This window comes from Harpia harpyja, chromosome W (genome assembly GCF_026419915.1).
Source record: "Harpia harpyja isolate bHarHar1 chromosome W, bHarHar1 primary haplotype, whole genome shotgun sequence".
In the NCBI taxonomy this organism is placed as follows: domain Eukaryota; kingdom Metazoa; phylum Chordata; class Aves; order Accipitriformes; family Accipitridae; genus Harpia; species Harpia harpyja.
The window spans coordinates 16,261,219-16,274,619 of NC_068968.1; positions in this window are offsets into that span (position 1 = coordinate 16,261,219).

The window sequence follows — 13,401 nt, forward strand, 5'->3', positions numbered from 1 at the left end:
TCCAAACAGAGTAGAAGGGCTGATCTTATTTCTGATCCTCTTGAAGGGAATTCTGAGCCAATTTTACGAGAAGTGAGTACTGGATAATCTGACCAGAATTAGAGGGGCCCTGCCTCCAGCCAGGTGGAGGAAAGGGATAACCGGGTCTTTTGGACTGTGTGGATTTGATGGCCTGGCACGTTAGACCCACAGGAGTATAAGGCTCTAGTAGACACCGGTGGACAGTGCACTCTAATGGCATCAAGTTATAAAGGGGCAGAACCCATCTGTATTTCTGGTGTGACAGGGGGATCCCAAGAGTTAACTGTATTGGAAGCTGAAGTAAGCCTAACTGGAAATGAATGGCAGAAACACCCCATTGTGACTGGTCCAGAGGCTCCGTGCACCCTTGGCATAGACTGTCTCAGGAGAGGGTATTTCAAGGACCCAAAGGGGTATCAGTGGGCTTTTGGTATAGCTGCCTTGGAGACGGAGGGCACTGAACAGCTGTCTACCCTGCCTGGTCTCTCTCAAGACCCTTCGATTGTGGGGTTGCTGAGGGTTGAAGAACAACAAGTGCCAATTGCTACCACAACGGTTCACCGGCGGCAATATTGCACCAACCAAGACTCCCTGATTCCCATCCACAAGTTGATTCGTCGACTGGAGAGCCAAGCAGTGATCAGCAAAACTCGCTCACCCTTTAATAGTCCCATACGGCCAGTGCGAAAGTCAAATGGAGAGTGGAGACTAACAGTTGACTATCGTGGCCTGAATGAAGTCACGCCACAGCTGAGTGCTGCCGTTCCAGATATGCTAGAACTTCAATACGAACTGTAGTCAAAGGCAGCCAAGTGGTATGCCACAATGGACATTGCTAATGCGTTTTTCTCAGTCCCTCTGGCAGCAGAGTGTCGTCCACAATTTGCCTTTACTTGGAGGGGTGTCCAGTACACTTGGAATCGATTGCCCCAGGGGTGGAAATACAGCCCCACCATTTGCCATGGACTAATCCAGACTGCACTGGAAAAAGGTGAAGCTCCGGAACACCTGCAATACATTGATGACATCATCGTATGGGGCAACACGGCAGAAGAAGTCTTTGAGAAAGGGAAGAAAATAATCCAAATCCTTCTGAAAGCCGGTTTTGCCATAAAAGAAAGTAAGGTCAAGGGACCTGCACGGGAGATCCAGTTTTTAGGAATAAAATGGCAAGATGGACGTCATCAGGTCCCCATGGATGCGATCAACAAAATAGCAGCTATGTCCCCACCAACTAATAAAAAGGAAACACAGGCCTTCTTAGGTGTCGTGGGGTTTTGGAGAATGCATATTCCAAATTACAGTCTGATTGTAAGCCCTCTCTATCAAGTGACCCGGAAGAAGAATGATTTTAAATGGGGCCCTGAGCAACAACAAGCCTTTGAACAAATTAAGCGGGAGATTGTTCATGCAGTAGCCCTTGGACTAGTCCGGGCAGGACAAGATGTTAAAAAATGTGCTCTACACCGCAGCCGGGGAGAATGGCTCTACCTGGAGCCTCTGGCAAAAATCATCTGGGGAGACCTGAGGCCGACCCCTGGGGTTTTGGAGTCGGGGATACAGAGGATCCGAGGCCCGCTATACTCCAACTGAAAAAGAGATATTGGCAGCATATGAAGGAGTTCGAGCTGCCTCAGAAGTGGTTGGTACTGAAACACAGCTCCTCTTAGCACCCCTACTGCCAGTGCTGGGCTGGATGTTCAAAGGGAGGGTCTCCTCTACACATCATGCTACTGATGCCACATGGAGTAAGTGGATTGCACTGATCACACAACGAGCTCGCATATGAAACCCCAGTCGCCCAGGAATTTTGGAAGTGATCATGGACTGGCCAGAAGGCAAAGATTTTGGAATGTCGCCAGAGGAGGAGGTGACACATGCTGAAGAGGTCCCACTGTATAATAAACTGCCAGAAAATGAGAGGCAATATGCCCTGTTCACTGACGGGTCCTGTCACATTATGGGAAAGCATCGGAGGTGGAAGGCTGCTGTATGGAGTCCTACATGACAAGTTGCAGAAACTGCTGAAGGAGAAGGTGAATCGAGTCAGTTTGCAGAGGTGAAAGCCATCCAACTAGCGTTAGATATTGCTGAAAGAGAGAAGTGGCCAGTGCTCTATCTCTATACTGACTCATGGATGGTGGCAAATGCCCTATGGGGGTGGCTACAGCAATGGAAGCAGAGCAACTGGCAGCACAGAGGTAAACCCATCTGGGCTGCCGCACTGTGGCAAGATATTGCATCCCAGCTAGAGAATCTGGTTGTAAAAGTACGTCATGTAGATGCTCACATACCCAAGAGTTGGGCCACTGAAGAACATCAAAACAACCAACAGGTGGATCAGGCTGCCAAGATTGAAGTGGCTCAGGTGGACCTGGACTGGCAACATAAGGGTGAGCTATTTATGGCTCAGTGGGCCCATGATGCTTCAGGCCATCAGGGAAGAGATGCAACATATAGATGGGCTCGTGATCGAGGGGTGGACTTGACCATGGACACTATTGCACAGGTTATCCATGAATGTGAAACATGTGCTGCAATTAAGCAAGCCAAGCGGTTAAAGCCCCTGTGGTATGGAGGGCGATGGCTGAAATATAAATATGGGGAAGCCTGGCAGATTGACTATATCACACTCCCACAAACCTGCCAAGGCAAGTGCCATGTGCTTACAATGGTGGAAGCAACCACTGGGTGGCTGGAAACATATTCTGTGCCCCATGCCACTGCCCGAAACCTCTCCTGGGCCTTGAAAATCAGGTCTTGTGGCGACATGGCACCCCAGAAAGAACTGAGTCAGACAACGGGACTCATTTCCGAAACAACCTCATAGACACTTGGGCCAAAGAGCGTGGCATTGAGTGGGTGTATCATATCCCCTATCATGCACCAGCCTCTGGGAAAATCGAACGATAGAATGGACTGTTAAAGACTACATTGAGAGCAATGCGGGGTGGAACCTTCAGACATTGGGATACACATTTAGCAAAAGCCACCTAGTTAGTCAACACCAGAGGATCTGCCAATCAGGGTGGCCCTGCCCAGTCAGAACTTTTACATACTGTAGAAGGGGATAAAGTCCCTGTAGTGCACATAAAAAATATGTTAGGGAAGACAGTCTGGGTTACTCTGGCCTCAGGCAAAGGTAACCCCATTCGTGGGATTGCTTTTGCTCAAGGGCCTGGGTGCACTTGGTGGGTGATGCGAAAAGATGGGGAAGTCTGTTATGTGCCTCAAGGGGATTTGATTTTAGGTGAGAATAGCCAGAATTAAACTGTATGATATTAGTTGCTATATAGTCCTGCCACTGTATGTTATCATTACTATAATTGTTATATGCTATATCCATAGTACTATAGTAAGAATCACTTAGATCAAGCAAGAAAGAACTGTGATAAAACTAGAGCGAAGCGCAGTAGTGATGGAACCAGAACTGACTCCAGCATGCAACAATCCAGCGGTGCACACCATCCTCCTGCTGCGTCCAATGTCACCTGCTCGTCACACCGCACTGAAGCCCAATTCTGCTCTACCGACTGAGAGGACTTTGCACCATCCCTGCTGCCCAGAAAGACTGGTATGACAGCTGGAGCCCAGAGTTGGGAACTAAATGAACTCAACAAACATTTTATGAACACGACCCATAAACTAAAGGAATGATATCTCTGTGTGTATATACATATATGCCGCACTTTCTCCGCTGCAACAATCTATGGAAAACGACGCATCGCCAGGGACTCGCCCTGGGGAGAAAACAGACCAACACAGATACTGTGGATCAAACGGTTTCTCCGTTTATTAACTGCGCAACACTCGGTTATATATGTTTCTAATATCTACTCACACATAAGCCATTTGTTGATTGGTTAACATGTGCCGTTCACGCGCTTAAACAATAGTCTAATTGGATAAAGTCTTCTGATCACGCGAATAGTTCCTCCACCTGCATGCTGTCTTGCACCCTGTCTTCGGTCACGTTGCCCTCCTGTTATCAGTCACGTAGGCCCGACCTTGTTCTACTTTTGTGCTTACTTCAACAAACTTATAACAAAGAACAGTAGTGTCTTGTGCTAGCAAACAGAGAATAACAGTTGTGCCTTTACGCAGTTTCCCTCGTTCTCCCACAAGTTCTCCCACAAACTCTCCCACAATTCCCCCTCCCTAAGCTCATCTAAACAGTTTCGCTTGCAATAGGTGAGTACAATACATAAGCATGCATAGTTTGTTTAACTATTCTAACATACTTTTCAAAAGCGCCAAACCACAGGGAATGATCATACAGACAATGGCCAAAACACACAGACCTCCAATGATGGAGAAACCCCATTTTTTCAACCAGCCAAACCAATCCTCAGGAATACCTGAAATCCCTACCACTTTTACGGCATCTTGGAGTTGTCGAATAATCTCGGCTTGTTGCCTGATGGTTTTCAGTGTCTCGGTGTAAAGTCTAAACAACAAAATTCTGGAAAAAGGGTGTTGTTTTGTTTGCATCCTACCTCAAATTGAGCCAGTAGAAAATCTATGGGTGGAAGTAGTGCTTGTAATTGATTTGTTGTCATTTCCTGAAGCGCTGTTAATGCGTCAATGGCTCGAGCAGTGGCGTTTCCTTGTTTTAAAACCAAACAGGCTAAAGCTTGAATATTCATTCTGTTTATCCAAGGTCCTACTGGAGTAACCGATGAGAGTGTCAAGTATAAAAAATCAGCGGGTAAACGGACGTTGGGGTCACAAGAGCTGTCCAACTTCGTTACCTGTACAGTTCTTTTTTCTCGACGTGTCACGTTGATTAATTGTGCTTCTGTAGGTGCCCAGGCTCTCAATCGTCCTATGGAACAGAGTCCTCCTCGCAGTTTTGGGGGTATCACTTTGTAGGCTGTTAATCCTTATTGGTTCCTTGTACATCTGGTCGGATCCATTTGGCCGGTACCCATCTGGGTCCTGAGTCTGTTTGGACACAGGTGTATCCTTGCCCCCATTGTAAAATGGGTACCGGCCCTTGCCATTCCATCGTGATTGGATCTCGATACCGAACTGGTGCTCCCAGCGTACGGTCAGATAGCAATGCGGTAGAAAAATGTCGCTGTGCCGCGGTGTGATGCTGAGATGGATCTGAGTCGCCTCGTGGCATATGATTTATTACCACGCAGGCCTTGGCTAACAGTTCATTTTGATAGCTTACAGGTACCTTCTCCCCCTCCCTAAGACGGTCTAACTGCGTCTTTAGGGTTTGATGGGCCCGTTCAACGATTGCTTGTCCTGTAGAATTGTAGGGTATTCCGGTAATATGTGAGATGCCCCACTTATTTAAAAATTCACGAACTCGAGAACTAACATAATTGGGGCCATTATCGGTTTTTATTTCTTGTGGAACCCCTAATATACTGATGGCGTGACAAAGATGTCGTATGGTGGCGGTGGCGTTACTTTTAGTTTCGGCAGTCGGGCAGATATAGCCGCTGCAAGTATCTATAGTAACATGTAAATACTTCCGGGGTTTGAAAGGTTCATAGACTGTGATGTCTGTTTGCCAAATTTGATTCGGTCGTAGACCGCGGGGGTTAATTCCCCATGTCCAAGAGTTAGTTTGACGACAGTGTGGGCAAGAAGCGACCACTGCTCGAGCATCAGACAGGGGTAGTCGGAATTGTCTTGCTAGTGCTTTAGCTCCCTGATGAAAAAATTCATGAGAAAGTTTGGCTTCTTGTAAAATGGGAACACCTACTGTCTGAATGAGGGTTCCTGCTGCTTTGTCTGCATGAGCTTTTCCCCCCGTTAAAGCGCCCGGTATTTGTGTATGACTGTTAATATGTGCAAAAAATACAAGTTCTTGTCTTTTCTCTAATATGGATAACAGCTCTCGAGCAGGTTCAGTCCCTCCCGGTAAACTTTGTTTACATCGTTAAGTTATACACATATTCGCTATCTGTTACAATATTTAGAGGGATGGTAGGCCAAGCCGTTAAAGCAGTTAACACAGCACATAATTCTAAAATTTGAACAGATCCTTGGCTTTTCCAAGCTCTGGTATGCCATTGATTGTCCAAAAACCAGGCTATAGCTGCCTGTTGAGTCGTTCCAGAGGCATCTGTAAACACAGTGAGGCCTTTCATTTCTCTGAAATGGGTGTTTGTGGTTTGAAGGTTGATGACAATAGACTCTTAATGAGAGGGTCACCCCTAGCCGGGATAATTTGCCCCATAAAATCTGCTAATGCCGCTTGTAAACACATATCAAACATTAGTAATTGTTCAAAATTACAGGGACTAACAGATGTTGAAATAAATTTAGGATCTCCTCCTGATAACTGCTGCATTTGTCGTCGTCCTCAAGAGATTGCATCTGCCAATGCTACTAAAAATTGTGGTGCGGCTTGTTTGGGATAACTGGTATACAGCCATAACAAAGGACATACCTGTGAATCAATGAATTGATATATTAGACCATTTGCTCCTTCTCGTTGCATAGTTATATGCAATTCTAATGGGATTTCTGGGGTATAACGGTTGAGACTCTTGTGAGCTAGTTTAGTAGTTATCTGTTGTAACACAGCCTTTTGTGTGTCTGTCAATGTGCGAGGAGCTGCGACATCTGGGGTTCCTGCTAAATCTGCTAACAAGGGTTGTAACTCCTTGTGTGTTATGGGAATAAATTGTCTTAACCACTGTAGGTTACCAACCAACACCTGTAGGTCGTGTAAGGTCGACACTTGGTGTTCAATTTGTAGTTTTTGAGGCTGGACTGCCTGTTTCTGAATGAGTGTTCCCAAATATTTCACTGGAACAGTTGTTTGTACCTTTTCAGGTGCTATTTCTAGACCATGTTCTTTAAGAGTTTGAACTAAGTGTTTTAAAGTTGTGTTAATGTCTCCCTCCCCGCATAGCAAAATATCATCCATATAATGACAGAGAACCCAATTTTGATGTGTATCCTGAAACTGACGCAACGCGCGAGAAACAAACCACTGACACAGAGTTGGGGAATTTTTCATCCCCTGTGGTAACACCGTCCAATGGTAACGTTGCACTGGTTCTTGATTGTTGATCGTCGGGATCGTCATCGCGAACTTGGGTTGATCGTCCGGATGGAGTGGAATAGAAAAGAAACAGTCTTTTATATCAATTGCTACAACAGGCCAGTTTTGGGGTAACATGGATGGCCAAGGTAAACCTGGTTGTAAAGGTCCCATGTCTTCAAGAACGGCATTGACCGCTCTGAGATCATGTAGAAGACGCCAGGCACCTGACTTCTTTTGGATGACAAACACAGGGCAATTCCACGGACTGGTGGTTGGGACTAAATGTCCCTTTTCTACTTCACGCTGTACTAATAGCTGTAGCTGAGACAGTTTTTCTTGGGGAAGGGGCCACTGGTCAACCCACACCAGTTGTTGAGTTTTCCACTTCATGGCTATGGTCGGTGGGCATTGGCCAGCGGCCCCTATAAAAAATGCGGATCTGTGTGCAACTGTGAGTCGGAAACTATGCACAGCGACAAGCCTTGCATAGCGTCTCTCCCTAACAGGGGTAAAGGAAGTCCTTTTAAGATAAAAGGTTTGATAACAGTCGATTGGTCCTCTCCTTTTATTTGAATTTGAATTGGCAAAAGGCTTTTTTGGGTACCTCGACTTCCTCCAACCCCTGTTACTGAGATGCTGGTCTCTTCCAGAGGCCATGACACTGGCCAAACTTCTTGTGGGATTACTGTAACATCGGCCCCAGAGTCTAAAAGGGCTCTAATTTGACATATGGTCTGTCCCCATCGCTCACACACTGGTTGCATTGTACATTCAATAGTAGGTCGCCTTGACATATCTAACACCAAATGGGCCATAGGGGTATCTTCAGGAATATACATTGGTATTTCAGTGAGGGGAACTATAGTGGCTTGTATAGCATCGTTTGTTTCAGTGCACATTCCCGGAATAATATCGACTCCCCATTTGTGAGCCCCATCACCCACTAAAATTCCACCCGTACTCTTTCCCGATCCTCCTCTCTTCAATGTTACTGTTGTTGGTTGCTCTACCCACACTCCTGTGGTAGTCTTTAAAGCCCATCGGTGGTCATCTTCCAGGGCAGGGGCTCGTCCTTTTGCTGTCCAATCGTCGGTGATTCTCGGCATTCTACGGGATATACTTGACAGGACAGATTGTTCTCCGGCAGCCCCGCCCGCCCCGTGCTGGGACCGCCCCTGTAGTTTCCCTGATGTTCCCCGGCCCGTGTCATGCGACATTGCTTTGCAAGATGCCCTAACTTCCCACAGCGGAAACAACTCCCTTTTTGGTCTGAATTTGGCGTCCTGCCCAGATTGGCTCTAGACACTGAAGGACACTGGCTTCTAACGTGACCGCTTCCCCCACAACCAAAGCAAGAAATGTTTCTCCTCGGGTTGTTATTTGTGCGATTGCGAAGTACAGCTGTAACTGCTGCAACCACAGGTGCTGCTGCAGTTTGAGCTTCTGCTTCTAACACTCGTTTAATCATATCTGCTACTGAAGCTTTTGCTGGCAATTGCGATAAAATTTGCCTTGTCTGGTCATTTGCTTGTGTACGAGCTAATTCTTTCACAAGAACTGGCTTAACCTCGTCCGGTATGTCTGCTACCTCCACCGCCTTTTGCAAACGCTCTAAGAAATCCTGATATGGTTCATTAAGTCTCTGAATAACCTTTGTATACAGGACTCTTTTCTTTTCAAACTTACTGACCTTCATAAATGCATTTCTAGCACACTTTGAAGAAGCCGCTATCACCCGACCTCGCAAACCGGCCTGATTTTGAGGGGATGCATGATCTCCGGTCCCCGTTAACTGCACCATAGAGACCCCTACTAAATCATGTCCTGGAGTAAGAGCGTCCAAAACAACCGCTTCTGCTTCCTCTTTAAACGCCTGCTCCCAGAGGCACATCAAAGGTGCCGTAAGTGCTGCACGCGCCAGCTGTCTCGAATCAAAGGGCAGTAACGGCTGAGCATAAATCACATCTAACAAAGCTTGCGTCCTTGGGCCTTGCAGTCCATCATCTCTACAGCTCGTTTGCCATTCCTTCACTAATTTGTAATCTAGTGGTTGCCATCTAGGTCCATCTTGAGTGATTAACAACGGACATGCTAATACTCCCCCTTCATCTGAAGGTTTGAAATCCACACCCTCTAGAACACAATTTTTTGCTATTAACTTCCAATCCGTAAACACCGGAGGCTGTGCCGCACGACCTACAACACTTTGAGCATGCTGTACTGTCTGTTCAATAGTCGCCGCTAAGTTTTTAAATTTCGTCAAAACCTCCGTTACCTCAGTGATCTGATTCTGTTTTGCATTCAGTGGACTCTCCTCATCCGAGTCCGGCAATGGAACTGCTTCTGCTTGCAATTTCTTTCTAATGCAACGTTCTTTTTCATCCGAATGTACTTCCATCATAGACACCGGGGGTGCACTAGGACCCGTGGTCGTACTACTCGCTGGCGGGACATACTTAGAGGGCTCCTCTGACTCATGTGAAAACAATCCTGGCGGGGGGAGAGGTGGATACCCAAAAAAAGAATCCTCTAATTGCCCGCGAGAGACTGGAAACGCTAAGGCGTCCGGAGCATCCCCCGCTCCTTCCACTCTCTCTACTTGTTTTCCCAACATCTCCTCACCTCTGACTCCTGTAGCGTCTTTACTCTCTTTGTCAGCCTGTACCTCTAACAAATCAACCACCTCTCTACTCGCCTCTCCGCGCAACACCGCTGTAGCCGCCATCCAAACCGCCTTTGCCTCTCTCCCCTTCCTCAATACGGTCAACACTGAACCAAGAGCTGCGAGCTTATCCGCAGCTCCTTTCTTCCCACTCAAACACTCCTCCACCAACTCCTCGCGCACAGCCTGCAGCCGCGACGCATCAAATGTCTCTCCCGGCTTTACTATGAAGCCCCGTTGTATCATCCACTGGATGAGACTCGTGACTGGAGCCGTATGCACTCCACAGTCCACGTCCCTGCCTACCGCCTTTAGTACCTTAATAATTATTCCGATGGATGCCATCGTCACTGGCAGGATCGCCCCGAGGGCCACCTTCCAATCGCCTGGCCAGGCAAAACTCTCGCACACTCCACGTCCGCGTCTGCGTCGGGGTCACCACTTGCCGCACTTTCTCCGCTGCGACAATCTAGGGAAAATGACGCATCGCCAGGGACTCGCCCTGGGGAGAAAACGGACCAACACAGATACTGTGGATCAAACGGTTTCTCCGTTTATTAACTGCGCAACACTCGGTTATATATGTTTCTAATATCTACTCACACATAAGCCATTTGTTGATTGGTTAACATGTGCCGTTCACGCGCTTAAACAATAGTCTAATTGGATAAAGTCTTCTGATCACGTGAATAGTTCCTCCACCTGCATGCTGTCTTGCACCCTGTCTTCGGTCACGTTGCCCTCCTGTTATCAGTCACGTAGGCCCGACCTTGTTCTACTTTTGTGCTTACTTCATCAAACTTATAACAAAGAAGAGTAGTGTCTTGTGCTAGCAAACAAAGAATAACAGTTGTGCCTTACGCAGTTTCCCTCGTTCTCCCACAAGTTCTCCCACAAATTCTCCCCCACATATATATATATATATATATATCATTGTTGATATATCTCAAAGGGATGGAAAAGGTGATGATGATTAACTGGGATGTAACTGAAGGTATGGGAACTGAGCATGACGTCAATGGTATAGAATAAGGGGTGGATACTGTCCTGGTTTCAGCTGGGATAGAGTTAATTGTCTTCCTAGTAGCTGGTACAGTGCTATGTTTTTGAGTTAGGTATGAGAAGAATGTTGATAACACTGATGTTTTCAGTTGTTGCTCAGTAGTATTTAGTCTAAAGTCAAGGATTTTTCAGCTTCTCATGCCCAGCCAGCAAGAAGACTGGAGGGGCACAAGAAGTTGGGAGGGGACACAGCCAGGGCAGCTGACCCAAAGTGGCCAACAGGGTATTCCATACCATGTGACATCACATCTAGTATAGAAACTGGGGGGAGTGGGGGCGGGGGAATCACCACTCAGGGACTAGCTGGGTGTCGATCAGCGGGTGGTGATCATTTGCACTGTGCATCATTTTTATATTCCAATGCTTTTATTATTATTGTTGTCATTTTATTAGTGTTATCATTATCATTATTAGTTTCTTCTTTTCTGTTCTATTAAACCGTTCTTATCTCAACCCACGAGTTTTACTTCTTTTCCCAATTTTCTCCCCCATCCCACTGGGTGGGGGGGGAGTGAGTGAGCGGCTGCGTGGTGCTTAGTTGCTGACTGGGGTTAAACCACAACAGCTGCTTAGACCTGTCAAGGGAAGTCACTACAGACTGTCAAATTTTGGATGAGTGCTTCAGCTCAAAACCACTGAAGTTTTGACATTTATTTTTTTATTCCCTCCCCCCCCCCCATGTATCTGTTTATATGACATGTTGGCTGGCTTGTCATCTCTTCCTCTTCTAGGCTATCTTCTCTGGTGTGATGGTTATTATTCTCATGACCATTGCATCCTCATTAAAACCAAGAAGGTAACATGCTGTGCTCTGGACTTTTGAGATGGAGAAGAAGTTGCAACTGGATTTAAAAACATGTACTCTACTAATGTATTCACAGGAAGAGTTATAGATCTTATAGTCAATCATAAAACTGAGGACGTACAGTCACCAGCTGTTACTTTGTTTGAAAACTTTTAACAGTAATGAATGTTTAAAATAATGTTAATGAAATATTAATGCAGAGACCTATGCTTGGGCTGTAAATCAGGGCTTTTCAGCAGGGTGCACAGTGACAGCTAAATGTGAGAACTAGCACTGATAAAACTTGCCTTGTCTCCTATCAAAATCAGTTTTGGCTGCACAACCCTGGCCTGCTACCCTTCTCCATTTCATTTTTAATAATAAAAGTAATGAATTTATAGAAATTATTTAGCATGTAGTTTGCTCTTCTAAAAAGAGAATGGAAAGTTTAGTGGGAGAAGTTTCATAGAAAGAAACCCTGTGTTATGAAGAAAAGATACACTTGATGGTTTTCCACTGCTTCACGTAAGTCCTTTATAAAAGTTTTATTAGTTTATGCTTAGGGATTAGAAGAAAGAAGTGTAAAAGTAATCAAAACACAGTGCCTGTACCTGTGGATGAATTGGGGCTGCTTTTGCTGCAGTAACTTTGGCATTTAGTACTTCATGTTCAACTAATTTCCATTCTATCCCTTCCACTCCAGCCCCTCTTTCTCTACCTTTCTTTTCAGTCTATCCGTGAAGCTCTCGAGTCTCTAAAGAATACATGAAACCGTATTCCTCTATTAAAGATGGAAAGAGGCGCTATTATGCAGGAATGGTGGCTCTTATGGATGAAGCTGTAGGAAAACTTACTGATGCTCTGAAAATATATGGTCTTTGGGACAACACAGTTCTTTACTGGTAAATTAATTTATTCTTTCAGTAATACCTTTGATATGGTGTTTAACAAGCTGACTGCAGAGACATCTGCCCCCTTTGTCCTTCCTCCATATATTTTGTAACTACAGAAGAGTGATGAAAGTGAAACAGAACTTTATACCAGAAGGAGCAGTTTCTCTCCTCCCTCTTATGGCTATCATCTCAAGCATGACTAAAACAGCTCTGAAGAAGCATCTGTGGAAATAGAGGATACTCCTATTGGAGTAAAACCAGCATTGTTTGAGGAGTGCGGTGAAGTTGAAGGCATCTTATTTGCCACTGTGGTCACTGAGTATCTGTCAGAAATTAATCCTTACTGAGAGCTATTGTCGTGGTTTAACCCCAGCCAACAACTAAACACCACGCAGCCGCTCACTCACTCCCCCCCACCCAGTGGGATGGGGGAGAAAATCGGGAAAAGAAGCAAAACCCGTGGGTTGAGATAAGAATGGTTTAATAGAACAGAAAAGAAGAAACTAATAATGATAATGATAACACTAATAAAATGACAACAGCAATAATGAAAGGATTGGAATGTACAAATGATGCGCAGTGCAATTGCTCACCATCCGCCGACCGACACCCAGCCAGTCCCCGAGTGGCGAATCCCTGCCCCCCCCCTTCCCCGTTCCTATACTGGATGGGACGTCACATGGTATGGAATACCCCATTGGCCAGTTTGGGTCAGGTGCCCTGGCTGTGTCCTGTGCCAACTTCTTGTGCCCCTCCAGCTTTCTCGCTGGCTGGGCATGAGAAGCTGAAAAATCCTTGACTTTAGTCTAAACACTACTGAGCAACAACTGAAAACATCAGTGTTATCAACATTTTTCGCATACTGAACTCAAAACATAGCACTGTACCAGCTACTAGGAAGACAGTTAACTCTATCCCAGCTGAAACCAGGACACCTACTCCCCACTTGTACAGACCAATGTCT